Source organism: Cannabis sativa, chromosome X (genome assembly GCF_029168945.1).
Source record: "Cannabis sativa cultivar Pink pepper isolate KNU-18-1 chromosome X, ASM2916894v1, whole genome shotgun sequence".
Taxonomy (NCBI): Eukaryota; Viridiplantae; Streptophyta; class Magnoliopsida; order Rosales; family Cannabaceae; genus Cannabis; species Cannabis sativa.
In genome coordinates, this window is record NC_083610.1 from 61,994,446 (window position 1) to 62,000,445 (window position 6,000).

A 6,000-nucleotide genomic window follows, 5' to 3' on the forward strand; every position below is an offset into this window, starting at 1 on the left:
GCCAGATAGAAGCTATAGATTCCATGTTTATGCTAGCGCTCCCACTCAATTGCACTACCGTGTTCCCAAAATGTACGTATCACCCTGACCTAAAAGTAGGCTTCACTAACAAATCAAAGAACACGAATAGCCTTTCAAGATTGAGCCTAATCATAACAGGATTAAGATCATTTGATCTAGGATCAACTAGGCGATATTGACTTGAATAGATATTACGGTAAGTTTAATAAATCTAAGTCAAAGTTCAATATCGGTCCCTTCCGATGCATACTCCATGCATCCAACCTGAGCTTTACTTTAACCAATGCTCTGGAAAGAACATAGCACTTCTTCAAATGCAAGTAAACTCGTTTGTAGATTATCATATCAGTAAAACCCTGTGTTTGATAAATCTAGGAAACTTTATTCACATAGTCATGTTTACTTTCCAATGTGTTGACGGCACAATAAACAGGATCAAGTATGTGAAAAGGGTTTCAGATGAATTTATACATTATGTACATATAATCATGAAATAAATCATGTGAACCATGCAACATTAAATGTTATTTCTGATCTATATTAATAAGTAAATCTGATTATATTGAAATGAGTTTTATTTAGGGCATAAAACCCAACAGTGTCGGGGGACAATGCAACCAAAGCTGTGAAAGAAAAGTATGAGCGTTGGGAGAAAGCTAACGACAAAGCTCTATACTTCATGTTTTCCAGCATGGTTGACACCCTTAAAATTCGTTTTTCTAAAACCGAAAAGGCTGCTGAAGTTATGACGAAGTTAACTAAGCTATTCGGTAGGGCATCTCTTCAGTCTCGCTTTGACGCGACTAAGAAATACATCAATGCACGGATGGAACCCCATCAAAACGTGTGTGATCATGTTCTCCTCATGGCAAGCTATTTCCAAGAAGCCCAGGATCATGGTGCTGAAATGGATCACACTACTCAAGTAAGCCTTATCTTGAATAGTCTGACTCCATCATTTTTGCCCTATACATCAAATTATGTCATGAATAAAAAGGACATAGACTTTCATGAGTTAGTCAATGACCTTCAGACATATGAAAATTTGATTGGAGGCCCCAAGAAGAAAGGGAGTAAGCCTCAAAATTCTGGCAATGGTAATGGGACGGTCAAACCTGAGGCAAATGTTGCCTCTACTTCTAAACCCAAATCTAAGAAGAAGTGGAGAAACACCAAGAAGCGTGCCAACGCCATGAAAAACAAAAAGGCTGCAGCTTCTGGTGATGCACTCAAAGGAAAGTGTTTCTATTGCAATGAAAAAGGTCATTGGAAACCCCAATGTCGTAAACTTCTTGCAAAGAAACAAGGTATTTCTTTCTATAAACTTTAAGAGTTTTAGTGAATTATTATCCAATTGGATTATTGATTCTGGACTAACTTTGTTTATTTGTTTCTTCTTCTTGTAGGCCAAGAAACTTGAACTCAAATGCTATCTTAGTGAGTTGGATCGGAAAGCTGGACAAAAGGGTGAAGATCGTCCAAGATGAAGATGAAGCTCATTTATCTATTTTTTAATTAATTCTTTTAGTTTAAAGACAATTTGGATTTCGAATTTTAGTTAGGGATTTTTATCCCTGTTTTTCTCATATTGTTGCAATACATTTTTTTTTAATATTAATAATATTTTATTTTATTTTCTATTTCAAACAAATTGCAATTTATGAGATTGAGCTTCATTTACTTTATCTTAAGCCAAAATTAGCACATTATATTTATATGTTTGTATGTGTAAGTGTTTTTATTATTGATGCAAATTCTATAATATTTACAACTCTTCATAGAGTTATATTAAATAAACACTAGAAATTATTTCTATGTTTATTAATCATTGTTAATTCTAATACAATTATTAAGAATTTGTTTAATAAAAGGATCTTTTGATCTGATAGGGGTGGAGAAAAGTTAAGAAAACTATGCAGTTCAACGATCTTTTATATCTAATGAACTCTGGATTGTATTCAACTCCACATTATCCCTATAACACTTAGAGAATCATGATCTTTATAACCTTTAGGGGTGGGTCATAATCTCTATAAAATTAGGGGTGGAGTTTATCCACAATACCCTATGTAACAAATATTTTCTTTAAACATGGAAGTAATTTAATAAATTAGCTATTATCAATATAAATCCTTGATCTTGATTGTATGTTCCAAGTTTTACTGTTGCAGTAAAAATGATACCTATAAAAGTTCTTTGATAATGTATCACACTACCTTAATTGATTGGGAGAATTTTAAAATTCTTTACCCATTTTCATTAGGTTGACACTTGTGATAGGAACTTAAGAACACTTCTGAAAAGCAAATCTAACCATTCATGAGGATAGATATAACTTATCAAAATTATGAGAATAAGATAAAAGAATTCTAGTTCTGTCTATTCGAATGACTTGAGCCAAGAATTCTTAATCCTCATAACATTTTATGGTATCTTAATTTTGATTACTTAATCTCTGGCAAGTATTTTTCACTTCAAATACTAGTCTGCTATGTTGATGATTTAGTCTTAAAAGAAACTTAAAGCTTCAGACTAATACAATAAGTCACAACTAGATAACTCTCCAAACAATAAAGAGGTTAAAATTATTATTTAACCAGACATCTGCTATTGAGTGGGAGCTATCTGAGTTGTAATCAGATAAAGAACATTAGAAGATATTCAAGAAAGATTTATGAAAGTGATCTATATGTTAGATATTAAGGAACTGTATATCAGTTATCCTTGTATCTACCGCAACTCATTCAAATTTTGAGATGGTGGTTACTCTGGTGGTGGAGGAATTGTTCTATAATAATTCAAGCTCTACCTGAGAAGATTTATCACTTTGTAAATTCGAAATTACCAGAAAGTTATTTTACTGAAGAAAAGTCTACACTGTATTATCTCAATTCCATATTTTAAAATATGAGAGATATGTCTTCTGTTTATTCAGATGTACTTTAAAACAGTTTGGATTTCATTATCCCTTGATGAGTAATGCATATAGTAAAGGATGTTTCATAAATGTATTTATGAACTAGTTTCTAGAAGTTTGGGTGGATTCAAATATACTACACTTGATCTGAAGATCAAGACATCAGATTGATTTATTTGCACAAGTTTGTTTTATGTTAGTGCAGGTGGGAGTTTGTTGGGTTTTGTGCCCTAAATAAAACCCTTTACAATCTGATTAGTTATCAATATAAGAAATTTGAAGTGATTTATTTTTGCATGAATTTTACATGCTAATGGTTTAATATGTTTATTACATTTACACACAAAATCAGCTAACTCAAGATCATATGTTTATTCACAATTACAGTATCGTCAACACAGTGGAATGTTATTGTGATCATATGAATCAAAAGACTAAGTCCCTGTTTCATCAATGTTTTGGATTTACACAAATGTGATAATCAGCGATGATGTGTACTTACACTTGGAGTAAGTGTTATGTTCTTTCCAGGACATTGGTAAAGTATACTAGTTTCGAATGGATGGAGTATACATTGGACTGGACCGATATTGGAGCTTAGTTAAGATACTATAAACTTACCGTCATATCTTTCCAAGTCAATATCAGTAGTTGATCTTAAGATTAAAAGAATCTAAATCCTGATATGCTTAGGCTCAACTCAGGAGTACTATTCATGTTCTTTGATTTATTAGTTAAGCCTACCTTTGGGTCAGGGTGATACGTATATTTTGAGAACATGATAGAATGATTGAGTGGGAGTGCTGAACATAAATATTGAATCTATAGCTTCTACTAGTGTATAGAAGTCAAGTGATGATTCCCTTCGAGCTTAGCTAAATAGAAGTAAATTGATGAGCTCCTGTTTAAGTGACTAATTCCTAGATCACTAAACATCATTTACAGGTAGCTAAGTGTTTTAAGGGGCAAAATACGTTGAGGGGTGAGAACGGTAAAATTAACCCATCTCGATGTAAATCATCTATATAGAGGATCTTTGATCACAATAAGATTATAACAAAGGTTAAATGAGATATCATATCTATATCGTGGAACATATAATATGCTCTATATAAGTCTGAGAGTGCAATTCTAAGTTCTAAGAGTGGATTCAACGAAGAATTAATAAGTAGGAATTTACTTAGTAAATTCGATTCACTTATTGGAAGCTCAGCATATAGATCCATGGTCCCCTTTCTAGTTGAGACTATACTGCTTGTAAGACTCAATAATTGATTTGTGGTTAATCAATTATAATTCTAAAGTTAGACTATGTCTAATTTGTGAATTTTCACTAAGCAGGGGCGAAATTGTAAAGAAAAGAGATTCTAGGTTTATTTATTAATTAACAGACTTTATATATCTAATTAATAATTAAATTAAATGACAATATTATTTAATAATCTATTTTAGTTATTAAATAATTAGTTTTGGCATTTAAATGGTTAGAATTAGAAAATTGGCGTTTTTGAGAAAATAGAAATAAAAATTGTGAAAACTGCAAAATCCAAGTAAGGCCCATTAACACCTATGGGCGGCCACTTGGATAGATTTTTCCAATTAATATTTTCATTATTTTAATGCCAAATAATTACTAACCTAAACCTAGTAGTTGCCTATAAATAGAAAGTGATGGCTCAGTCCAATAACAAGTTTTCAATAACCTTTTCTATCATAATTTTTTTTTTTAGAAAACTGAGCCTTCCCTCTCTCTCTATAGTCGAACCAACCCCTCTCTCTTTTCCTCTTCTAAATTTAGAAACCCTGAGTGATAGAGTTGTGCCCACACACAACAAGTGGTACCTCAATCATAGATTGGAAGACTGTGAAGGATCACACACAAAGAGAAGGACATTCGGGCTCAGATCTTGATAATACTCTGCGACAGAAAGGATACATTGGTTAGAGATCTGAGTGGAAGGAGACATTATTCTGCTGCAACCAATCTAAGGTTTTCTTAACTTTATATGTGTTTATTTATCGTTTAAGAAAGTTCATATTTAGGGTGTTAAACAACATACTTATGAGTAGATCTAAGATCCTGGTAAAATAAATTCCAACATTATCCATGTACGCCTTACATTTATCATGTTGACATCTTCCTCTTCACATATACTTGTCTCGTCCAGTACCTCCATGGGGACCAAGTTCAACTTATCAAGATCAAACTCAGAAGCCATTTTGTCAAGGGCATTTGCATTAGAGTTTTGTTCTCTTGGAATTTGTTCTATTTTGAAATAATTGAACATTTCCAAGTTCTTCCGAACTTTCTCTATGTATTTGGCCATTTTTAGGCCCTTTGCTTAGTACTCTCCCAAGACTTGAATCACTATTAGCTGCGAGTAACTAAAGCATATTATATTCTTGACTTTTAGTGCATACTCTGGCTCGTTATTTTAAGTTTCAAACTAAAACCTAAGTGCATAATTGTATTTGAAGCTTTCTGGCAAAAACAACTATTCCCCCTGCCCCTGAGCCATTCTCGTTTGAGGCCCCATCAATAAACAATTTACATGTTTCTATTTCATTTCCTATTGGGGAGTCTTCTCCTGAGTTAACTACTTCTATCACAAAGTCAGCCAATGCCCGCCCTTTGATTGAAGTCCCTTGGTGGTAAGTTACTTCGAACTGTCCTAGCTCAATTGACTATTTTATTAATCTTCCTCATGCATCACATTTCGATAGTACTTGTCATAAAATATGGCTGCAATTTGCGAGATGCATGAATCAAGCAGAGTGGGAGTTTTTCTAGAGGTTGGTATCACGATTCTATCCCTAGTAACCTTTTACTGACATAGTAAATAGGTTTCTGGTTCTTGCCCAATTCTTGCACTAATGTTGCACTTTTAGAATGTTTTGAGATAGCCAGAAAAAGGAATAATGTTTCCACAGTAATTTCTTTAGCTAAAACTTGAGGTGTAGAAAGATGTTTCTTCATTCCCTTAAATGCTTCCTCACACTCTTCATTCCACTCGAACTATTTATTGCCTCGCAAGATATTAAAAAATTGGAGGCATATATCG